Below are 26,099 nucleotides of genomic sequence, written 5' to 3' on the forward strand. Positions count from 1 at the left end.
GAGAGCGAGCAAGAGCATGCATGTGTGCAAGCAGTGGAGGGGAAGAGAGAGGGAGAGAGAGAATCCCAAGCAGGCCCCACTCTGTCAGCACAGAGCTTGAACTTACGCACTGTGAGATGACCTGAGCTGAAATCAAGAATCAGATGCTTAACTGATTTGAACCACTCAGGTGCCCCTGCTATTTCTGTATTTAGAATGGTCTCTACTTCTTCCTAGCCAATCCCTTCTTACTATAATTTTCTGTTGTAACTAAATTTTTTTCTTTAATTTTAGAGAGAGAGAGTGTGTGCAAGGCTGGGGGGAGGGACAGAGGGAGAGAGAATCTTAACCAGGCTCCGTGCTCAGTGCAGAACCCTGCACGGGGCTTGATCCTACAGTCCTGGGATCATGATCTAAACCAAAATCAAGAGTCAGATGTTCAACCGAGCCACCCAGGCACCCCATATAATTAATCGTTTTTATATTAAACTTTCCCTGTTAAAATTACCATGTCATTTATTTCACCTGATTGGACCCAGACTGATACACCAGCACACTGAACCTGGCTGCTTAGGATATCTGAGGACCAAGCAGACAGAGTCTTCTTAATCAACCAAGAGGGAGCCAACTAAATTGGGAAAGTGAATATTGACCTTTCTGACAGTTACCGAAGGACTGAATCAGGAGCAGATTTATTATCTAAAACCAAATGCTGTTGCTTTTATTTTCTGAGTTGGATGAAACTGCTCTTGGTCTCTCTCAATTTTACATTGCCTAATTGGTATGGACTTTATGTCTTCAAGTTAGTTTTATGCATATGGTTAAATTATCTTTTTCTAGAATGGCGGTGTTCTGTAGTGGCAAGTATAGATTTGGAGCAAGGCAGATCTGTTTGAATCCTGACTTTATCACTGACTCGCTATATGAACTTATGTAAATAAATTAGTCTTTCTGAGTCAGTTCAGATTCCCCCTTTGTAAAATGGGGGAAATGGTACCTACCTAATGTGTTACTGATGGTTTCTCTATTTTTATTTTTTTCAAGTTCCAAAAAAACTTTATTACATACAGAGGGGAGGGGTTCAGTCCTTCTTGGATACCCTTTTCCTCATAGCTGCCAGGATGTTGCTTAGCTCCTCTCTCTTCCTTTGGCACGGATGTGTGTCCCTACCCTTTTCTTGATGAAGTTGAGAGTGTGCACTTGTCCTTGGAGACCTTGGGCAGCTCCATGGCTCACTGCTGGTATGGGGTGAAGCCGCACACCTCTCTGATCATGTCCCACATGAACTTGGTGTGCCTTGTGAGGCACTTGCTCATGTTCTTGGTCACCTTGTGGCCCTTGTTGAGGCCCATGGCCACAAGGCAGCTCACAGCTGTGGCTGATTGTCCTCAATAGTTCCTGCCTGTTACTGGAGGTTTAATACCAATGAGTGTAGGGGCGCCTGGGTGGCTCAGTTGGTTAAGTGTCCGACTCTTGATTTTGGCTCAGGGGAATGGGCTCATTCACTGCCTTGGGCTCTGTGCTGACAGCTCAGAGCCTGGAGCCTGCTTCAGATTCTGTGTCTCCCTCTCTCTCTGTCCCTCCCCTGTTCACGCTTGTCTCTCTCTCTCTCTGCTGCACACCCCCTTGTGCTCTCTCTGTCTCAAAGATAAACATTAAAAAATTAAACGAATGAGTGTAAAGGCCATATGGTGCTTCATACATAGTAATTGCTAAATTTCAGCTAGTAATTTTTGCTATTATTAGTGTGTACAGGAAATTATTCTTCAAGTAGATGTAGAGGAAACAAGAGTTATGATCTTAAAGCTGGACCCACATGTATGTTAGGAGCAGATTGTAACATAAAGGTATGAAAGACTCTTTGTCTCCCTAGCCCCCTTTTCTTTCAGGAAGACGCATATCTATAGTCTATAAGTAGACAGTGAAGAACCAGGATGAAGTCCAGGAGCAGATGTTGGAAGCAACATTGGTCCCGTTAGGTCCTGACTGAGCTTAGCATGCTTAGGTGCAAGTGAGAGGGGCTGGCTCTCGCTTAAAGAATGGTGACTCCAAATTAGGTAACAATCATATTATACCAATAGTTAGGACCCCTGCTGTAAGTAGGTTTTCTCTTGATTTAGCTTCCCATGATGCCTAAGGAATAAAGAGAAGGCTTATTTGATATGCACACCAGGATGTATGCATGTGTTGGGTGGTGCTGAGTGTCTTTTAGTGGGACTCCTACTGTGATTGACTCCTTACAAATAAAATGTGCATGTAGCTTGGTTCCCTTTTCATGTCTCTGTAAAACAAGACGGATTCCAGTTCTTCTAGCCTGAGACCATGTCCCGGATGAGCTTCTGGTGTGTCACATCTGCGTCTCTGTGTGTCTATTTGCCTCTGTACTTGTCAGTGACATTCATCAGTGGAGGGAAATAGCTTTTGCAGTTGCAGATCTGTTGTTGAGTTTGGCCAGGCCTGGCTAAGTAGGTTATGCCTGGCTCAGGCTGGTCTTCTATGGAAGTAGAGTAGGTGGTATTCTTTGGATTAAGTTATCAAGGACCCATGTTAACATTTATTGCCTACTTTGTGCAAGATTCTGTACTAAATGTTAATAAATTATCTCCTTCCCAACCTCAGAAGACTATGAAGTAGGTGCTATTATTATCTAATTTTATAGATGAGAAAACTGAGGCTTAGGTGATTTATCCAAAGTTACACAGCTAAAAAGTGGCGTTCATTCATTCAATGAGGATTTTTTTGAGCAACCTCTGCATTGAGTACTGTTCTAAGTGGTAGGGATATACCAGAAAACAAGAGAGACAAATACCCCTGACCTCATGGATCTTATATTTCTAATGGTAAAAAACAAAAATTGAAATATATGTTATATAGTGATAAGTGCTAAGAAGATATCTAAAACAGAGAAGGGTATAGGGAGTATGTATATAAGATTGCAGTTTATTATTTATTTATTTAAAATTTTTTTTAATGTTTATTTATTTTTGAGAGAGAGACAGAATGTGAGTGAGGGAGGAGCAGAGAGAGAGAGAGACACAGAATCTGAAGCAGGCTCAGGCTTTGAGCTGTCAGCACATAGCCCGATGCGGGGCTCAAACTCACGAACCGGGAGATCGTGACCCAAGCTGAAGTCGGATGCTTACCGACTGAGCCACCCAGGCGCCCCATGATTGCAGTTTAGAGAAAGTGGTCAGAAAAGATGTCACTGACAAGGTGACATTCGACCAGAGCTGTGAGGGACGTGAGAGAGTGAGCCATGAGAATATCTGCAAGGAGGAGAATTCCAGGCAAAGGGAACAGAAGTGTCAAAGGTGTAAAAGGCCTTGATGCAGGAATATTCCTGGCATGGTGTAGGAACAACAAAGAGGTTAATAGGACTGGAACACAGTGAGCAGAAGGGATAGTAGGAGATGAGATAAGAGAAGTAACAAGGATCCAGGTTGTATAGGACCTTATAGCCATTGTAAAGATTTGACTTTTACTCTGAGACTAGAGAGTTTGGGCACAAGAGTGATATATATATAGACTTTTCTTTTAATAGGATCCATCTATTATATTGAGAATAAACTGGGGTTAAACAGGTATAGCAAGGAGGAAGAATACATTAAGTGATTTGTCAAAAGATTAATCTTTTTTTAAATGAACACTTTTTATTTAAAAAATTTTAATGTTTATTTTTAAGAGAGACAGAGCGTGAGTGAGCAGGGGAGAGGCAGAGAGAGAGGTAGACACAGAATCCAAAGCGGGCTCCAGGCTCTGAGCTGTCAGCACAGAGCCCTATGTGGGGCTCAAACCCACAAACTGAGATCATAATCTGAACCAAAATCAAGAGTCAGATGCTTAACCAACTGAGTCACCTAGGCGCCCCACAAAAAATTAAATCTTTGAGTTCAACTCAATAAACACTGAATACAGGAGTGCCTGGGTAACTCAGTCAGAAGAGCATGTGCCTCTTGATCTTGCAGTTGTGAGTTCAAGCCCCATGTTGGGTGTAGGTATTACTAAAAAAATTAAGGAGCATCTGCGTGGCTCAGTTGGTTAAGTGTCTGACTCTTGATTTCAGCTCAGGTCATGATCTCACGGTTTGTGAGATTGAGCCCCATGTCGAGTTCTGCACTGACAGTGCAGAGCATGGTTGAGATTCTCTCTCTCCCTCTCTCTCTGCTCCTCCCTGACTCATGCATGCACAGGCGCACTCTTTCTCTCTCCTTCAAAATAAATAAACTTTTGGTGCCTGGGTGGCTCAGTCGGTTAAGCGTCTGACTCTTGATTTCAGCTCAGGTCATGATCTCACAGTTTGTGAGATAGAGCCCCGCATTAGGCTTTGTGCTGGCAGCACAAGGCTGCTTGGGATTCTCTCTCTAACCCTCCCTGCCCTACCCCCCACCCCCAAATAAGTTAAGAAACTTAAAAAAATTAATTTAAAAAAATTAAACACTGAATAAAGGGCTGGATCTAGTATTTGTGGAGTCTGAGGCTTTATACAATTTGGGGGGCCATCTTAAAGAATTCAAAAATAGGTATATATGTGAGTTATTTATTTTTAAAATTAAAAATTTTTTTAGAGAGAGCGAGTGCGTGAGCGAGTGAGAGGGGCAGAGGGAGAGAGAGAAATCTTAAGCAGGTTCCATGCTCAGTGCGGAGCCTGATGTGGGGCTTGATCCCATGACCCTGGGATCATGACCTGAGCCAAAATCAAGAATTGGACACTCAACTGACTAAGCCACCCAGGCACCCCACATTTTTTAAATTAAAAAAAAGGAAGAGGGGCATCTGGGTGGCTCATTCGGTTGAGCATCTGACTCTTGATTTCAGCTCAGGTCTCTTGGTTTGTGAGATTGAGCCCTGAATTGGGCTCTGCATTGACAGTGACAGTGCAGAGCCTGCTTGGGATTCTCTTTCTCCCTCTCTCACTGCCCCTCCCCTGGTTGTACTCTCTCTATTTCAAAATAAAAATAAACATTAAAAAAAAGAAGGGACTGGGAAAGGGTCTATGGAAGTAAGGGACTCTAAAGCATTAAGCTTCATTAACTTCACAAGTATGTCTGCCTCTGAGTGAATTACTGTGTATCCGACTGTATGCTAGGCCCTGGGAGCAGAGGGATGGATAAATCACAGTGATTAAATTGAACACCTGGACTATTGGAAAGCCTTCTCTCTGACTTTCCATATCTCCTTTTCTGCAATCAACCCAGCATACAACTGAAGATTTATTTTCCTAAATCACTGCTGTATCACTATGGTACTCCTCTTCTAAAAGCCTCTCATTGACTTTCCATTGCTTGAAGCAGTTCTCATATTCTATCAGGCATCAGAATCACTTGATGAGGTCTGTGTGTGTGTGTGTGTGGGGGGGGGATGCTTGTTCAAAATACAGGTTCCCTGGCCCCAGCCCTAAACCTGCTGAATCAGAGTCATTGGACTCCGGGTCTGTAATTCATTTTAAACACTCTCCAGGTGATTCTGATGTGGGTGGCTACACTTTAGTAGTAGCTAATGTGCTGAGGCCAAAGCTCCTTAATATGGGATATCATCCATAGTCTTGACCTACTTGTATCCTTCTTATTCTTCAACATAGACCATCCATTCTAGCCATTGTTTCTCAAGCATGCTTGACACATTTCTGACTCTTTAGAATCTTTGATCACTTTGCTCCAGCTGGCTGAAATGCCCTTTCTTTCCTTACTGCCTCTCCAAATATTAGTCATTTCTTAAGTCCTAATTCAGGTTTAGTCTCTTTCTTGGTGCCTTCTCTGACCCAACAGCCCATAGCCTTCACACTCCCAGAGTACTCACCAGCAACCTTGTCATGTTTATTGCATTATTATACTTCTTAGGTCTGTTAGCTCAACTAGGCCATAAATTCCCTCAATGTAGGGTCCATTCCTTTACCTTTTTGTATCTCCCAAGGGCCTTTCCCAGTACTGAGCAGGCAGAAAAACAAAAGGAGGAGGTAGGAAAGAGTGTTTATGCTCATAATGGAGCATATTTCTTGTCCTTTATATTCTCATTTAGTAGAGCATAACAAATTCCCAAACAACTACTTTTCAATGAACAATGCAGATTTGGTTCATAAATACAGGTTCCAAAAATACATTGAAGATAAAACCTCTTTGGCTCAGATTCTCCTGTCGCAGGAAGGTATTCAGTGATATACTACTGGATACTGGCTGCTATTTTAGTAAATATTTCAGGAATCAATTTATTCTGTGCTGTGATTTTTAAATTTTTATCCAAGGTTGTTGTATTTCATGTTTTGTTGCTCTTGAAGGAGTTTATCTGCATGCTGAAACTGTGTACTTCTAGGCTATTGGAAAAGAAACTCTATCACCAAAGTATATCTAGAGGTTGCATTGAGGTTTACTAATGATTATGACATTATACTTATCAAGGTTTAAGACAAGAGGATGGTTCCAGAGTCACTCTCCCATTAGCCTGTTCACACAAGAATGAGTATAATGTCTACATTTTTTAAAGGAGGGCAAACAGGCACAGGTTAATAAGACATGGTCAGATGGGGCATCTGGGTGGCTCAGTCAGTTAAGCCTCCGACTCTTGGTTTTGGTCATGATCTCATGGTTTGTGAGATTGAGTCCTGCATCAGGCTCTGTGCTACAGCATGGAGCCTGCATGGGATTCTCTCTCTCCCTCTCTCTCTGCCCCTTTCCCCCTTCAAAATAAGTAAATAAACATTAAACAAAAGAAAAGAAAAGAAAAAGCCATGGTCAGGCAGTGAGATTGTAATCTTGCTGAAAATTGAGTTTATGGAGCCTTGTTTTTTCTATTTTTGTTGTTTAGTATATTGAGTTTCAAACTGTTTTCCAGAGTCTTAGGGTTCTACAGAGTTACTCTGATGGCCACTGAGAGCTAGGGTCTGGTGGTTAGGGCTGATATTGTTGTAAGAAACAGAGAAGTATTCAAATTCCATTTGGCTTCTGCCTTCGTCCCAAAGGGTAGAACTCTGCATGGTAAGAATGAATCCAATGTCAAGATAAAAGTTGAGCTTGTGACCTCAAGTCTTTTGGCACAGTTTATATCCTAGGGGACTGATCACAGATGGGATTATAGCACTGCTGTTTAGGAATCTTTAAGGAATCATGAAAATGGACTTACTTCCCAGTAAGGAAACTGGGAGAGGAACAGATACTGTTCTGATTTTCAAAATGGAAGAAGGTAGAGTCTGTGAACTATATAGACTCATAAACTCAACTTTATTTTTTAATAAGTGAACTCGACACCTAACATGGGGCTTGAACTCACAACCCTGAGATCAAGAGTCACATGCTCTACCCACTGAGCCAGCCAGGTGCCCCAAGACTGATAAGCTCAACTTTTATTATTTCTGTTTTCAATGTCATTGACTTCCACTATTTATTTCCTTCCCTTTGCTTGCTTTGAGTTTGTTTTTAGTTTCTTTTTTTAATGTTTTATTATTTGTTTTTGAGAGAGAGTGTGTGAGCCGAGGAGGGGCAGAGAGAGAGAGAGAGGGAAATAAAGGATCTGAGGCATGTTTTGTACTGTCAGCAGAGAGCCCCATCCATGCTGGGCTCAAACTCACAAACTGTGAGATCATGACCTGGGCTGAAGTCGGACACTTAATTGACTGAGCCATCCAGGTGCCCCTGTTTTTAGTTTAAGTCAGGCCTTTAGGTTATTGAGACTTTTTCTCTTTTCTTTTTGTTTTTTTTTCTAAATTTTAATTTATTTATTATTATTTTTTAAATTTTTGACAGAGAGTGAGAGCAAGAGAGCATGAGCAGGGGAAGGGCAGAGGGATAGAGACTGTTAAGCAGGCTCCATGCCCAGAGCAGAGCCCAGTCTCACGACTGACCCTGAGATCATGACCTGAGCCAAAATCAAGAGTCAGACAGCTTAACCCACTAAGCCACCCAGGTGTCCCTTCTCTTTTCTAATATAAGCATTTAATCCTATAAATTTCTTTTTAGCACTTCTTTAGCTATATCCTTCAACGTCTGATATGTTTATTTTTATTTTCAATCAATTCAGTGTATTATTTTAATTTCTTTAAGACTTATTCTTTGCCTTAAGGATTATTTAGATTTTGATTTGTTTCCAAGGGTTTGGAGATTTTCCTGTTATCTGTTATTGATTTTGTTTATTGGTATATGTTCCATGTGCATGTGAAAAGAATGTGTATTCTGCGGTCGTTGACTGGTGTGTTCTATAAATGCCGTTTAGACCCTGTCAGTTGATGGTGTTGTTGAATGCTATATGCTTGTTGATTTTTTGCCTAGTTCTGTCAGTTTTTGAAACAAGAGTTTTGAAGTCTTCAATTATAATTTTTTGTCTGTTTCTCCTTTCATTCTATCAGTATTTGCTTCATATATTGTGCAGCTCTGTTGTTCGGGGCATAAACAATGGGAATGTGTTATGTCATCTTAATAGACACTTTCATTATATAATGTCCTCTCCCTCTTTATCTCTGATAATTTTCATTGCTCTGGTCTACTTTATTTGATATTAATATAGCCACACTTGCTTTTCTTTGTTTAATATATGAATGATATAACTTTTTCTAGCCTTTTACTTCCAACATGTGTATATTCTGATATTTGAAGTTTCTTTTATAAGCATATCATTGTATCATATTTGGAAACTATTCTGCTACTTTGTCTTTTAATTTGTGTATTTAGACTGTATACATTTAATGTAATTATTGATATGTTAGGGCTTAAGTGTAACATTCTTTGTTTTCTGTTCTCTCTGTTCTTCACTTTTGTGTTTATTTTTCCTTCATTCTTTTGATTTCCTCATACCTTCTTTAGAATTCCATTTTGATTTATCTATATTTTTTTACAACTTTATTGAGACATAATTCACATACCAAATAATTTGGCCACTTAAAGTACACAATTCGATGGTTTTAATATATTGAATTGTGTAATCATCACCACAATCTTTATCACCCAAAAAGAAACCCTGCAACCCTCTAAGCAACCACAAATCTACCTCTCTCTCTCTCTCTCTCTCTCTCTCTCTCTCAATTTTGGACATTTTGTGAATGGAATATTGTATTATGTGGTCTTTTGTGACTGCCTTTACTTAGCATGTTTTCAAGGGTCATCTGTGTTGTAACATGTATCGGTACATCATTCTTCTTATGGTTGACTAACATTCCATTAGACAGAGATACAATATTTGTTTATCCCTTCGTCATTTGATGGACATTTGAGTAGATTCTGCCACTTGGCTATTACAAATAATGCTGCTATGAACTTTTGTGCACAAGTTTTTGTGTGGATGTGTTTTCACTTCTCTTGGGCATATATCTAGGAGGAGTAGAATTGCTTGGTCAAATGGTAACTTTATGCTTAACTTTTTGAGGAATTTCCAGATTGTTTTCCAAAGTGGCTACACAGTTTGATATTCCCACCAGCAGTGTATAAGGGTTATGGCTTTATATCCTCACCAAACTAACTCTAATTATCCTTTTCCTTTTTGTATAACCATCCCGGTAGGTATGAAGTGGTATCTCATTGTGATTTTTATTTATATTTCCCTGATAATGAATGACATTGAACATTGCTTCATGTGTTTATTGTCCATATCTTTGGGGAAATGTCTGTTTAGATAATTTGCTGGTTTTAAAAATTGGGTTGTCATTTTATTATTGTGTTTTAATCATTCTTTATATATTCTAGGTATGAGTCCCTTATTAGGTATATGATTTACAAAAATTTTCTCCCTTTCTGTGAGTTGTCTCCACTTTCTTGATAGAATCCTAAGAAACAAAAGCTTCTTAAAATTTTTTATGACATTTAAGTTACTTGTTTTTCTTATGTTGCTTGCATTTTTGGTGTCATATCTAAGATTCCACTGACAAATCCATATTCTATTTTCTGAGAGTTTTATAGTTTTGACTCTTTAAAAAAATGTTTATAAGTTAATTTATTTTGAGAGAGAGAGAATGAGAGAGTGTGTGTGTGAGCAGGAGTTGGGGGGCAGAGAGAAAGGGAAGGAGAGAATCCCAAGCAGGCTCCTCACTGTCAGCATAGAGCCTGATGTGGGGCTCAGTCTCACGACCCTGAGATCATGACCTGAGCTGAAATTAAGAGTCAGCCACTTAACCACCTGAGCTACCCAGGCGGCCCTATGGTCTTGACTCTTATATTTGGGTTTTTATTCATTTTGAATTTTTGTATGTTGTGTGATATACAGATCCAACCTCATTCTTTTATATGTGGCTATCAAGTTGTCCAAGCACCATTTATTGAAAAAACTGTTCTTTCCCACCGAATTGTATTGGTGTGTCTATTGAAAATCAACTGACTATATACATGGGCTTTTTTCTAGACTCTCAATTATATTCCACTCATCTATATGTCTATTCTTATGCCAGTACCATGCTGTCTAGATTACTGTTGTTTTGTAGTAGATTTTGAACTCAGGAAATTTTAAGTCCAACTTTTGTTCTTTTCTAAGATTATTTTGGCTATTGTGAGTTCCTTGAGTTTCCATAGGAATTTTAGGATCGGTTTGTTAATTTCTAGAACATAGCCAGTTGGTATTTTGATATAGATTAAATGGAATCTTTAGGTCAATTTGGGGAGTACTACTATCTTAACAATATTATGTCTTCCAATCTGTGATGGCTAATTTTATGCATCAATTTGGCTAGACCACAGTACCCAGATATTTGGTCAAATATTAGTGTGGATGTTGCTGGGAAGATATTTTTTAGATGCTCTCCATAATGTGGATGGACTTCATCTAATCAGTTGGAAGGTTTAAGAGAAAAAAGACTGACCTCCGCACAAGAAAGGATTCTGTCTGCTGACTGCCTTCAAACTCAAGCATCCCTTCTTCCCTGGGTGCCCGGCTAGTTTTGCATTTCTTTTATTAAAATTATTCCTAAATGTTGTGTTCTTTTTGATGCTATTTTATTTTTTTTTTATTTTTTTTTAAATATTTTTTTTCAACGTTTTTTCATTTATTTTTGGGACAGAGAGAGACAGAGCATGAACGGGGGAGGGGCAGAGAGAGAGGGAGACACAGAATCGGAAACAGGCTCCAGGCTCCGAGCCATCAGCCCAGAACCTGACGCGGGGCTCGAACTCACGGACCGCGAGATCGTGACCTGGCTGAAGTCGGACGCCCAACCGACTGCGCCACCCAGGCGCCCCTTGATGCTATTTTAAATGGAATTGTTTTCTTAATTTCATTTTCATATTGGTCATTGAAAATGTATAGAAAGACAATTGATTCTTATATATTTGTCTTCTATTTTGCAGCCTTGCTTAACTCATTTATTAATTTTTACAGTTTTTCAAAAATGGATACTTTTGGGAGGTATTTTCAAAAATGGATACTTTTGGGTGGCTCAGTTGGTGACGTGTTGGACTCTTGATCTCAGCTCAGGTCTACTTAAAAAAATTGGTTCTTGTATATGCTAACTAATTTGGATGTAAATTAAAAAATAAAATTAATTTAAAAAATGGGTTCTTTTGGGGCGTCTGGCTCACTCACTCAGTAGAGCATGTGACTCTTGATCACAGGGTTGTGAGTTTAAGCCCCACCCATGTTGGGTGTGGAGCCTACTCAAAAAAATGGATTCTTTAGGATTTTCTACATACCAGATGATGTCTTGTGTGAATAGAGATAGTTTTACCTCATCCTTCCCAATCTAGATATCTTTTATTTCATTTTCTCGACTAGGTGTCCTGGTTAGAAACTCCAGTAAAAATTTTGAATAGAAGTGGTGAGAGCAGACATTCTTGTCTTGTTACTAGTCTTAGAGGGAAAACACCCATCTCTTACCATTAAGTAGGATGTTAGCTATAGGTGTTTTGTAGATGCTTTTTATCAGACTGATGGTTCCCTTCTATTCCTAGTTTGAGTATTACTGATATGAAAAGGTGCTGGAGTTTCTCAGATGTTTTATCTGCATCTATTGAGATGATCCGTGTGTTTTTTGTTTTTTAATTCTGTTCACATGGTATATTATATTCATTGATTTTTTTTCCAAGTTAATATACCCTCATGTTCATGGGATAAATCCCAGCTAGTCATGGTGTATAATTCTTTCTATATGTTGATGGATTTGGTTTGCTAGTATTTTGTTGAAGATTTTTGAGTCTGTGTTCTTAAGAGATACTGGTAGGTAGCTTTTTTTCACATCATGTCGTCGTCTGATTTTAGCACCAGTGTAACAAGGGACTCATAGAATGAGTTGGAAATGTTCCCTCTTCTTTTTTGGGGGAAAATTTTTCAAGAATCAACATTAATTCTTTAAGTATTTGGCAAAATTTACCTGTAAAGTCACCTGGTCCTGGGCTTTTTCTTTGTTGGGAAGTGTTTGATTACTGATTCAGTTTCTTGTTAAAAGTCTACTCATATTTTTGTTTGTTGTTGAATCAGTTTTGCTCATTTGTGTTCCCTAGCAATGTATCCATTTCATTCGTTATCTAATTTATTGGCCTGCAATTTTTTTTATAATTGTTTATAATTGTTTTTATTTCTATAATGTCTATTAGCTTCATAATTGTTTTTATCTCCGCAATGTCTCTTAGCTTGGGCTGTTATAGCAAAGTACCATAGACTGGGTGGCGTATACACAACAGACATTTATTTCTCACAGTTCTTTTTTTTTTTTTTATATGAAGTTTATTGACAACTTGGTTTCCATACAACACCCAGTGCTCATCCCAAAAGGTGCCCTCCTCAATACCCATCACCCACCCGCCCCTCCCTCCCACCCCCCATCAACCCTCAGTTTGTTCTCGGTTTTTAACAGTCTCTTATGCTTTGGCTCTCTCCCACTCTAACGTCCTTTTTTTTTTTTTTTTCCTTCCCCTCCCCCATGGGTTCCTGTTAAGTTTCTCAGGATCCACATAAGAGTGAAACCATATGGTATCTGTCTTTCTCTGTATGGCTTATTTCACTTAGCATCACACTCTCCAGTTCCATCCACGTTGCTACAAAAGGCCATATTTCATTTTTTCTCATTGCCACGTAGTATTCCATTGTGTATATAAACCACAATTTCTTTATCCATTCATCAGTTGATGGACATTTAGGCTCTTTCCATAATTTGGCTATTGTTGAGAGTGCTGCTATGAACATTGGGGTACAAGTGCCCCTATGCATCAGTACTCCTGTATCCCTTGGGTAGATTCCTAGCAGTGCTATTGCTGGGTCATAGGGTAGGTCTATTTTTAATTTTCTGAGGAACCTCCACACTGCTTTCCAGAGCGGCTGCACCAATTTGCATTCCCACCAACAGTGCAAGAGGGTTCCCGTTTCTCCACATCCTCTCCAGCATCTATAGTCTCCTGATTTGTTCATTTTGGCCACTCTGACTGGCGTGAGGTGATACCTGAGTGTGGTTTTGATTTGTATTTCCCTGATAAGGAGTGACGCTGAACATCTTTTCATGTGCCTGTTGGCCATCTGGATGTCTTCTTTAGAGAAGTGTCTATTCATGTTTTCTGCCCATTTCTTCACTGGGTTATTTGTTTTTCGGGTGTGGAGTTTGGTGAGCTCTTTATAGATTTTAGATACTAGACCTTTGTCCGATATGTCATTTGCAAATATCTTTTCCCATTCCGTTGGTTGCCTTTTAGTTTTGTTGGTTGTTTCCTTTGCTGTGCAGAAGCTTTTTATCTTCATAAGGTCCCAGTAATTCACTTTTGCTTTTAATTCCCTTGCCTTTGGGGATGTGTCGAGTAAGAGATTGCTACGGCTGAGGTCAGAGAGGTCTTTTCCTGCTTTCTCCTCTAAGGTTCTGATGGTTTCCTGTCTCACATTTAGGTCCTTTATCCATTTTGAGTTTATTTTTGTAAATGGTGTGAGAAAGTGGTCTAGTTTCAACCTTCTGCATGTTGCTGTCCAGTTCTCCCAGCACCATTTGTTAAAGAGGCTGTCTTTTTTCCATTGGATGTTCTTTCCTGCTTTGTCAAAGATGAGTTGGCCATATGTTTGTGGGTCTAGTTCTGGGGTTTCTATTCTATTCCATTGGTCTGTGTGTCTGTTTTTGTGCCAATACCATGCTGTCTTGATGATGACAGCTTTGTAGTAGAGGCTGAAGTCTGGGATTGTGATGCCTCCTGCTTTGGTCTTCTTCTTCAAAATTCCTTTGGCTATTCGGGGCCTTTGGTGGTTCCATATGAATTTTAGGATTGCTTGTTCTAGTTTCGAGAAGAATGCTGGTGCAATTTTGATTGGGATTGCATTGAATGTGTAGATAGCTTTGGGTAGTATTGACATTTTGACAATATTTATTTTTCCAATCCATGAGCAGGGAATGTCTTTCCATTTCTTTAAATCTTCTTCAATTACCTTCATAAGCTTTCTATAGTTTTCAGCATACAGATCCTTTACATCTTTGGTTAGATTTATTCCTAGGTATTTTATGCTTTTTGGTGCAATTGTGAATGGGATCAGTTTCTTTATTTGTCTTTCTGTTGCTTCATTGTTAGTGTATAAGAATGCAACTGATTTCTGTACATTGATTTTGTATCCTGCAACTTTGCTGAATTCATGTATCAGTTCTAGCAGACTTTTGGTGGAGTCTATCGGATTTTCCATGTATAATATCATGTCATCTGCAAAAAGCGAAAGCTTGACTTCATCTTTGCCAATTTTGATGCCTTTGATTTCCTTTTGTTGTCTGATTGCTGATGCTAGAACTTCCAGCACTATGTTAAACAACAAAGGTGAGAGTGGGCATCCCTGTCGTGTTCCTGATCTCAGGGAAAAAGCTCTCAGTTTTTCCCCGTTGAGGATGATGTTAGCTGTGGGCTTTTCATAAATGGCTTTTATGATCTTTAAGTATGTTCCTTCTATCCCGACTTTCTCAAGGGTTTTTATTAAGAAAGGGTGCTGGATTTTGTCAAAGGCCTTTTCTGCATCGATTGACAGGATCATATGGTTCTTCTCTTTTTTTTTGTTAATGTGATGTATCACGTTGATTGATTTGCGAATGTTGAACCAGCCCTGCATCCCAGGAATGAATCCCACTTGATCATGGTGAATAATTCTTTTTATATGCTGTTGAATTCGATTTGCTAGTATCTTATTGAGAATTTTGGCATCCATATTCATCAGGGATATTGGCCTGTAGTTCTCTTTTTTTACTGGGTCTCTGTCTGGTTTAGGAATCAAAGTAATACTGGCTTCATAGAATGAGTCTGGAAGTTTTCCTTCCCTTTCTATTTCTTGGAATAGCTTGAGAAGGATAGGTATTATCTCGGCTTTAAACGTCTGGTAGAACTCCCCTGGGAAGCCATCTGGTCCTGGACTCTTATTTGTTGGGAGATTTTTGATAACCGATTCAATTTCTTCGCTGGTTATGGGTCTGTTCAAGCTTTCTATTTCCTCCTGATTGAGTTTTGGAAGAGTGTGGGTGTTCAGGAATTTGTCCATTTCTTCCAGGTTGTCCAATTTGTTGGCATATAATTTTTCATAGTATTCCCTGATAATTGTTTGTATCTCTGAGGGATTGGTTGTGATAATTCCATTTTCATTCATGATTTTATCTATTTGGGTCATCTCCCTTTTCTTTTTGAGAAGCCTGGCTAGAGGTTTGTCAATTTTGTTTATTTTTTCAAAAAACCAACTCTTGGTTTCGTGGATCTGCTCTACAGTTTTTTTAGATTCTCTATTGTTTATTTCTGCTCTGATCTTTATTATTTCTCTTCTTCTGCTGGGTTTAGGCTGCCTTTGCTGTTCTGCTTCTATTTCCTTTAGGTGTGCTGTTAGATTTTGTATTTGGGATTTTTCTTGTTTCTTGAGATAGGCCTGGATTGCAATGTATTTTCCTCTCAGGACTGCCTTCGCTGCGTCCCAAAGCGTTTGGATTGTTGTATTTTCATTTTCGTTTGTTTCCATATATTTTTTGATTTCTTCTCTAATTGCCTGGTTGACCCACTCATTCGTTAGTAGGGTGTTCTTTAACCTCCATGCTTTTGGAGGTTTTCCAGACTTTTTCCTGTGGTTGATTTCAAGCTTCATAGCATTGTGGTCTGAAAGTATGCATGGTATAATTTCAATTCTTGTAAACTTATGAAGGGCTGTTTTGTGACCCAGTATATGATCTATCTTGGAGAATGTTCCATGTGCACTCGAGAAGAAAGTATATTCTGTTGCTTTGGGATGCAGAGTTCTAAATATATCTGTCAAGTCCATCTGATCCAGTGTCTCATTCAGGGCCCTTGTTTCTTTATTGACCGTGTGTCTAGATGATCTATCCATTTCTGTAAGTGGGGTGTTAAAGTCCCCTGCAATTACCACATTCTTATCAATAAGGTTGCTTCTGTTTATGAGTAATTGTTTTATATATTTGGGGGCTCCGGTATTCGGCGCATAGACATTTATAATTGTTAGCTCTTCCTGATGGATAGACCCTGTAACTATTATATAATGTCCTTCTTCATCTCTTGTTACAGCCTTTAATTTAAAGTCTAGTTTGTCTGATATAAGTATGGCTACTCCAGCTTTCTTCTGGCTTCCAGTAGCATGATAAATAGTCCTCCATCCCCTCACTCTGAATCTAAAGGTGTCCTCAGGTCTAAAATGAGTCTCTTGTAGACAGCAAATAGATGGGTCTTGTTTTTTTATCCATTCTGATACCCTATGTCTTTTGGTTGGTGCATTTAATCCATTTACATTCAGTGTTATTATAGAAAGATACGGGTTTAGAGTCATTGTGATGTCTGTATGTTTTATGCTTGTAGTGATGTCTCTGGTACTTTGTCTCACAGGGTCCCCCTTAGGATCTCTTGTAGGGCTGGTTTAGTGGTGACAAATTCCTTCAGTTTTTGTTTGTTTGGGAAGACCTTTATCTCTCCTTCTATTCTAAATGACAGACTTGCTGGATAAAGGATTCTTGGCTGCATATTTTTGCTGTCTAGCACCCTGAAAATCTCGTGCCAATTCTTTCTGGCCTGCCAAGTTTCAAAAGAGAGATCAGTCACGAGTCTTATAGGTCTCCCTTTATATGTGAGGGCACGTTTACCCCTTGCTGCTTTCAGAATTTTCTCTTTATCCTTGTATTTTGCCAGTTTCACTATGATATGTCGTGCAGAAGATCGATTCAAGTTACGTCTGAACGGAGTTCTCTGTGCCTCTTGGATTTCAATGCCTTTTTCCTTCCCCAGTTCAGGGAAGTTCTCAGCTATTATTTCTTCAAGTACCCCTTCAGCACCTTTCCCTCTCTCTTCCTCCTCTGGGATACCAATTATGCGTATATTATTTCTTTTTAGTGTATCACTTAGTTCTCTAATTTTCCCCTCATACTCCTGGATTTTTTTATCTCTCTTTTTCTCAGCTTCCTCTTTTTCCATAACTTTATCTTCTAGTTCACCTATTCTCTCCTCTGCCTCTTCCATCCGAGCCGTGGTGGTTTGCATTTTGTTTTCCATTTCCTTTAAAGCGTTTTTCAGCTCCTCGTGACTGTTCCTTAGTCCCCTGATGTCTGTAGCAAGAGACTCTCTGCTGTCCTGTATGCTGTTTTCCAGCCCAGCGATTAATTTTATGACTATTATTCTAAATTCACTTTCTGTTATATTATTTAAATCCTTTTTGATCAGCTCATTAGCTGTTGTTATTTCCTGGAGATTCTTCTGAGGGGAATTCTTCCGCTTGGTCATTTTGGATAGTCCCTGGTGTGGTGAGGGCCTGCAGGGCACTTCCCCTGTGCTGTGGTGTATAACTGGAGTTGGTGGGCGGGGCCGCAGTCCGACCTGATGTCTGCCCCCAGCCCACCGCTGGGGCCACAGTCAGACTGGTGTGTGCCTTCTCTTCCCCTCTCCTAGGGGCGGGATTCACTGTGGGGTGGCGTGGCCCGTCTGGGCTACTTGCACACTGCCAGGCTTGTGATGCTGGGGATCTGGCGTATTAGCTGGGGTGGGAAGGCAAGGTGCATGGCGGCAGGGGGGGCAGGCTTAGCTCGCTTCTCCTTAGGTGATCCACTTCAGGAGGGGCCCTGTGGCAGCCGGAGGGAGTCAGATCGCTGCCGGAGGTTTGGCTCCGCAGAAGCACAGAGTTGGGTGTTCGCGCGGAGCGAGCAATTTCCCTGGCCGGAGCCGGTTCCCTTTGGGATTTTGGCTGTGGGATGGGCGGGGGAGATGGCGCTGGCTAGCGCCTTTGTTCCCCGCCAAACTGAGCTCTGTCGTCCGGGGGCTCCGCAGCTCACCCTCCCTTTGTCCTCCAGCCTTCCCGCTTTCTGAGCAGAGCTGTTAACTTATGACCTCCCAGACGCTAAGTCGCGCTTGCTGTCGGAACACAGTCCGTCAGGCCCCTCCGCTTTTGCAAGCCGGACTCGGGGGCTCTGCTTGGCCGGCGAGCCGCCCCTCCGCCCCGGCTCCCTCCCGCCAGTCCGTGGAGCGCGCACCGCCTCGCCGCCCTTCCTACCCTCTTCCGTGGGCCTCTCGTCTGCACTTGGGTCCGGTGACTCTGTTCTGCTAATCCTCTGGCGGTTTTCTGGGTTATTTAGGCAGGTGTAGGTGGAATCTAAGTGATCAGCAGGACGCGCGGTGAGCCCAGCGTCCTCCTACGCCGCCATCTTCCCAGAATCTACCTTTCTCACAGTTCTTGAGGCTAGAAGTCTGAGATAAGGAGGCCAAACATAGTTGAATTCTGGAGAGGCCCTCTTCTTGGTTGTAGACTGCTGTCTTCTCATGGTGATCTCACATGGCAGAAGTGGGCAGGGAAGCTCTCTGAGGTCTCTTTTATAGGGACACTAATTCCACTCATGAGAGCTCCCAATGACCCCACCTCCAAATATCATCATGTTGGGGATTAGGTTTCTGAATAGGAATTTGGAGGGGAACACAAACATTTAGTCTCTAGCAGCAACCTTTTTTATTTCTGATTCTAGTAATTTGAGTCTTATGTCTTTTTTTCTTGATCAGTCTAGCTAAAGGTTTGTCAATTTTGTTGATCTTGTCAGAGAACCAAATCTTGGTTTCATTGATTTTTCTTTATTGTTTTTCTATTTTCTATTTTACCTTTGATCTAATCTTTATTATTTTTTTAACCTCTGTTTGCTTTAGGTTTAGTTTGCTCTTCTTTTCCCAGTGCCTTGAGGTGGAAGGTTAGCTTATTGATCTGAGATCTTTCTTTCTTTTTTTTTTTTTTAAAAGGCATTTATAGCTATAAAATCCTGTTAAGCACTGTTTTTACTGGATCCTGTAAGGTTTGGTATTTGTGTTATCATTTTCATTTATCTCAAAGTACTTTCAAATTTCCCTTATGATTTCTTATTTAACCTATTGATTATTTAGGAGTGTGGTGTTTAATTGTACGTGTTTGTGAACATACCAAATTTCCTTCTGTTACTGATTTACAGTTTTGTTCTATTGTGGTTGAAGAACATACTTTGTATGATTTCTGTCCTCCTACTGAGACTTGTTTTATGGCCTACCAAATGGTTTACTGTGGAGAGCATTCCATGTGCACTTGAGAAGAATGTGTATCTTGCTGTTCTTGGGAGGCATGTTCTATATATGTCCATTAGGTATAGATATTTTATAGTGTTATTCAGTTCTTCTATTTCCTTGTTAATATTTTGTCTTGTTGTTGTATCCATTATTGAATACGGATTTTTTACTCTCTAAGTATTATTGTAGAATCGATTGTTTATTAATTTCTGTCAGATTTTGCTTCATGTAATTTGGTGCTCTATAATTGAATGTGTAGGTTTATACTTGTTATATAATCCTGATGGATTGTCCCTTTTATCATTGTAAAATATCCCTCTTTATCTCTAAAAGCACTTTTTTGTTTTAAAGTGCATTTTGTTTGATATTAGTATAGCCATTCCAGCTTTCTTACTATTGCTGTCTGCAGGATAGATTTTTCCCCATCCTTTTACTTTCAATCTATTTATATCTATTTTTAAGTAAAAAAATTTTTATGTTTTATTTTTTTATATTTGAGAGAGAGAGAGAGACAGGGACAGAGTGCGAGCAGGGGAGGGGCATAAAGACAGAGACAGAATCTGAAACAGACTGCAGGCTCGGAGCTGTCAGCACAGAGCCTGATGCGGGCCTCGAACTCATGAGCAGCGAGATCATGACCTGAGCCAAAGTCGGTTGCTTAGCTGCCACCCAGGCGCCCCGTCTGTTTATATATTTGAATAATAAGTGTGTGTCCTGTAGATGACATACAGGTAGAGCTTGATTTTTATCCATTTTGATAAACTCTGCCTTTTAATTATGTTGTCACTAATATAATTTTGTTTATACTATTTTTCCTTTTTTGTTTTCTATATGTCCCATGCCTTTTTGTTACTCTTTCTCATGTACTGCTTTCTTTTGCTTTAAGTGAATATTTTCTAATGTACAATTTTAATTTCTTTAACTTTTCCATTATAGTTTTGAGTTATTTCCTTTGTTGTTCCTTCATGGTCCCTTAGGCTTACCATATACATCTTATCAAAATTTGCTTCAGATTTATGCTAATTTAGTTCCAGTGAGACACAGAAAGGTTACTCCTGTGTACCTCTGTTCCCTTTTTCCTCTTTTTGTGATGTTATTGATACATGTATTATATATGTTAAAGGCACAATAACATAGTGCTATAATTACTACTTCATACAATTTTATATATTTTAAAGAAACAGGAGCAAGAGGAACATGTATATATATGTTTAGCTTTTGTTATATTGACCTTATTTCCATTTCTGGTTTCTTCATTTATTTCTGTTGATCCACATTACCATGTAGTACAGCTCTGTTCCCTACCACCTCCCCTACGTTATTGGCAAACCTATTACATTTCTATATATTGTAGGCCCTTCAGTGCAATTATACATATATTTTTAATTGTTTTTTTAAGTTGGTCAAGAGACAAAAGGAAAGAAATATGCATTTATACTGTCTTTTATAATGACATATAATTAACTTTACAAGTAGTTTTTGCTTTTTTTTGCTTTTTTATTTGAAATACTGTCTGGGTCACTTGCTTTCAGCCTAGTATTTCTTATAAGGTAGGTCTGCTAAGCAACAAATTCTCTCATATTGTGTTGATCAAGGAATGTCTTTATTTCACATTTATTATTCAGAGATAGCTTTGAGGGATATAGGATTCTTGGTTGATAGTTTTTTGTTATTATTTTGGCACTTTGAATATGTTTCTCTCCTGCCTTCTGTCCTCCATTGTTTCTGATGACAAGTCAGCTATTCATTTTATTGGGATTTCTTTATAAATGACTCTGTTGTTGCTTTCATGATTTTCTCCATGTCTTTTGGCTTTCAGCATTTTTATTATAATGTATCTTTCTGTGGATCTGGTTGCTTTTATTGTATTTGAAATTCATTGAGCTGTTTAGATGTATAAAGTTTTTCATCACATTTGAAAATATTCAGCAATTATATCTTTGAATATTTTTTCTGCACCTTAATCTCTTCCCTTCTGGCACTTCTGTTACATGCACATTGTGTACTTTGCAGGTCCCATATTTCTCTGAAGCTATTTTTTTAATGTAATCTTTATACCCAATGTGGGGCTCAAACTCACAATCCTGGGATTGAATCACATGCTCTACCAAGCTAGCCAGGCACCCCGACACTGCAGCTTTTATTTTCTTTTTTCCTCTGTGTTATTTTGATTTTTGATTACATAATATCTATTTTCATACTTGCTATTTCTTTTCTTTTCTTTTCTTTTCTTTTCTTTTCTTTTCTTTTCTTTCTTTCTTTCTTATCTTTCTTTCTTTCTTTCTTTCGGCTATTCAAATAGTAAATTTTTCTTTTAAGTTATGATACTTTAGGCTTCCGAATTTCCATTTGGTTCTTTTTTTATAGTTTTAACCTTTTTTAAAAAAAGTTTTTATTTATTTATTTTGAGGGACAGACAGCATGAGCTGGGGAGGGGCAGAGAGAGAAGGAGAGAGAGAGAATCCCAAGCAGGCTCCACACTGTCAGCACAGAGCCCCACGTGGGGCTTAAACTCACCAACTGTGAGATCATGACGTGAGCCGAAATTAAGAGTCTGAAGTTAATTTAACCGAGTGAGCTACCCAGGCGACTCTATAGTTTCTGTCCTCTTATTGATGGTCCCTACTTAATGAGACATTGTCACCATACCTTTACTTATTTAAGCATATTTTTATACTGCTTTGAATATGTTTCTCTTGGCCACTTTGAAATCTTTGTCCATTAAATATGATGTCTGTCCACTCTCAGCCAATTTCTGTTGCCCCCCATATATGGGTCAGACTTTGCTGTTTCTTTGCATGTCTTGTAATTTTTTGTTGGAAATGGGACATTTTAGGTAACATGTTGTAGCAACTCTGGTTATAGGTCCACATTCCATCCCACCTGTGTGTATGTGGGGGTGTTTGTTATACTTCTTTGTTTGTTTCTGGTAACTGGATCATTTATTTTAACTGGATCATTTTTAATGAAATGTATTTCCTCTCTATTGTATGCACTTCTGATAGGCACTTCTTGGAGGACACAGCATTGGGCATGTGCACAGTCACCTTAGAATGATAGTTGTTTGGCAGGGCTCTCTTTGTCTCTTTTCCTGAGCACGCCCACCTATTAAGCGCCACTAATTGCTGGCTGATTGTTCTATTATTTTCAACAATGTCCTGGAAAATAAATTGCCACACAGACTGATTCAATTAAAATCAGATCCTTTGTGAGGACAGTTTTTTGTTTTTTTTTTAACTCTTTTTTCTAGTCTTGTCCCTTCAACCTTTTTCTCTTTCCTTCCTCCCTTCTTCCCTCTGTTTTTGCCTCCCTTCCTCCTTCTAATTTTTTCCTCCAGCTTTACTGAGATATAATTGACATATAACAGTGTGTGAGTTTAAGGTGTACAACATGATGAATTGATACATGTGTATTTATTAGAAAATTGTAACTACAGCAGGGTTCGTTAACACTTCTATCACTTCAAATTACCCTATTTTGGTGTGGTGAGAACATTTAAGATTTATTCGCTTAGCAACTTTCAAATATATGATGTAGTATTGTTCACTATAGTCATCATGCTGTACATTAGATCTCCAGAACTTATTCATCTTAAAATTGGAAGTTTGTACCCTTCAACCAACACATTCCCATTTCTCCCACTGCTAGGACCCTGGCAAGAACCATTCTACTCTGTTGTATAAGTTTGGCTTTTTAGATTTCACATATAAGTGATATCATTCAGTATTTGTCTTTCTCTGACTTACTTCAATTTGCATAATGCTTTCAAGGTCCAAATGTTGTTGCAAATGGCAGGCCTTTCTCCTTTCTGATAGCTGAATAATATTCCATCGTGTGTGTCTGTGTGTCACATCTTACTCCGTTCATCCTTAGACATGTAGGCAGTTTCAATGTTGTGATTATTGTGAATAATGGTGCAATGAACATGGGAGTCCAGATATCTGAGATCCTAATTTCATTTCCTTTGGATATGCACCCAGAAGTGAGATTGCTGTGTCATGTGGTAGTTCTATTTTTAATTTTTTGAACAACCTCTGTATTTATTCCATAGTGTCTGTACCAATTTATTTACATTCCTACCAACAGTGCATGAAGGTTCTATTTTCTCCACATTCCTACTAACACTTATTATCTCCTGTCTTTTTGATAATAGCCATTCTAACAGGTGGTTTTCATTTGCATTTCCCTGATGACTAGTGATGTTGAGCCCCTTTTCATGTGCCTATTGGTCATTTGTATATCTTCTTTGGCAAAATGTCTATTCAGTTCCTCTGGTCATTTTTAACTGGATTTTTAAGTTCCTTTTTGCTATTGGGTCCTTATACGGAGGAGTTCCTTATATGAGTTCCTTATAGGAGTTCCTTATGTGTTTTGTATATTAATGCCTTGTCAGATAGATGGTTAGATAGATAGATATTTTCAACTATTTCATAGGTTGCCTTTTCATTTTACTGATTGATTATTATTAGTATTTATTTTTTTTTTTGCAGTGCAGGGCTTTTTAGTTTAAATCCTGCTTGATGATTTTTTTGCTTTTGTTGCCTGTGCTTTTGGCATCACATCCAAAAAATCATTGCCAAGACTAATGTTAAGGAGCTTTCTTCCTATGTCTTTTTCTAGGGGTTATAATGTTTCAGGTGTTATATTTATGACCTTAAAATATTTTGAGTTTGGGGTGCCTGAATTGATCAGTTAGTTGAGTATCCAGTTCTTGGTTTCGGCTCAGGTCATGATCTTGCAGTTCATGAGATGGAGCCCCACATCTCTCTCTCCCTCCCTCTCTGCCCCTCCTCCACTCATGCTACCTCTCTCTCAAAATAAATAAACTAAAAAAAATATTTTGAGTTAATTTTTGTTAGTGGTATAAGACTGGAGCTCATTCTTTTGCATGTGATTATCCAGTTTTCCAGACACCATTTGTTAAAGAGACTATCATTTTCCCCTTGTCTATTCTTGGCTCCCTTGTCACATATTTGTTAACCATATATGAGTGGGTTTATTTTGGGGCTTTTAACTGTGTTCCATTGGTGTATGTGCCTGTTTTTATGCCAGTACCATACTATTTTGATTACTATAGCTTTGTAATATAGTTTGGAATCAGGAATGTGATGTCTCCAGCTTTGTTCTTTCTCAAGATTACTTTGGCTATTCAGGGTATTTTGTGGTTCCATATGAGTTTTAGGACTGTTTGTTCTACTTCTGTGAAAAATGGCATTGGAATATTGGTAGAGATTGCATTGAATGTACAAATGACTTTGGGTAGTATGGAAATTTTAATAATATCCTTCCAAGGGGCACTTGGGTGGCTCAGTCAACTGGTTGAGCGTCTGACTTTGGCTCAGGTCATGATCTCGCGGTCTGTGATTTCAAGCCCTGCGTCGGGCTCTGTGCTGACAGCTCAGAGCCTGGAGCCCGCTTCGGATTCTGTGTCTTCCTCTCTCTGCCCCTCCCCTGCTCATGCTCTGTCTCTCTTTCTCTGTCAAAAATAAATAAACATAAAAAAATTAAAAAAATAATATCCTTCCAACTATGAACATGGGATATCTTTCCAATTATTTACACTTTCTTCAATTTCTTAAATCAATGTCTTACTGTTTTCACAGTATAAATCTTCACTTCTTTGGTTAAATTTATTCCTAAGTTTCTTGTTCTTTTGATAATATAAATGTGATTTTTTAAAATTTCTTTTTCAGACAGTTCATTATTAGTGTAGAGAAACTTGAGGAAAAGGAAGGTCTATTGTATTACCAAAGTTTTTACTCTTCCCATTATACTTTATTTCTTCCTAATGTTTCAAGATTCCTTCTCTTATTATTTACTTCCTGTTTCATTAATTGCCTTTAGCCATTCTTTTAGGGTAGGTCTTCTGGTGACAAATTCTCTTAATTTCCCTTCATCTAAGATAGTCTTGATTTCTCCTTTTTCCATAAAGAATATTTTCACTGCATATGGAATTCTGGGTTGATATTTCTTTGCTTAGCATTTAAAAATAGTGTGCCACTTCCTTCTGGCCTTAAGGTAGAGTCACAAGTAGGAGTTGTGTAGAGAAGGTTGTACTTCTCCTGAACTTGTATTGGAAATTTGCTGTAATTTGCATTAGTTTCCCCTGGAAATAAAGTGTCATTTATCTCTTGCTACTTTCTAGATTTTCTTTGCTTCTAATTTTCAGCAGTTTGATTATAATGTATTGTGACATGAATTTCTTTGGGTCTATCCTGTTTAAGGTTTGCTCACCTTCTTGCATTTGTAGGTTTATGTCTTTTGGCAAATTTGGGGGATTTTCAGCCATTATTTATTTTTACTTATTTGTTTGTTTGTTTTATAGTTAGCTTTATACCTAACATGTGGCTTGAACTCATGACCCCAAGATCAAGAGTCGCATACTCTACCGACTCAGCCAGCCAGGGACCCCTCAGCCATTATTTCTTTGAGTACTACTTTAGTGTCATTCTTTCTTATAACCTGATAGGAATCTGATGGCATGGATGTTAGATCTTTTGATCATTGACATGTTCTCTCTTTGTAAGGTGATAAAACAGGAAGAACAAGTTCTAGCCCCCAAAGAAAGGACTAAGAAGCAATAAATATGTTGCTCCATCCTTATGAGGCCTGCCTGAGCTTAAAAAGGAACTATACCCTTAACACACAAGTGTTTTTCATCATGACAGTGGCTGCTATTGTTTCTTGCAGCAGAGAGCCCTGGGCTGCTCCTTGAGCCTC

At 39.0% G+C, this 26,099-nt stretch overlaps 1 pseudogene; it reads right to left on the minus strand.

Moving 5' to 3' along the window:
* Positions 1-1,060: 1,060 nt before the first annotated feature.
* Positions 1,061-25,668, minus strand: LOC124513760 (60S ribosomal protein L36-like; annotated as a pseudogene).
* Between the last annotated feature and the right edge of the window lie 431 nt (positions 25,669-26,099).

The sequence above is a fragment of the Lynx rufus genome, unplaced genomic scaffold, assembly GCF_022079265.1.
Source record: "Lynx rufus isolate CCGP_SWC_20201006 ecotype Redwood Valley unplaced genomic scaffold, mLynRuf1.p SCAF_19, whole genome shotgun sequence".
NCBI lineage: Eukaryota > Metazoa > Chordata > Mammalia > Carnivora > Felidae > Lynx > Lynx rufus.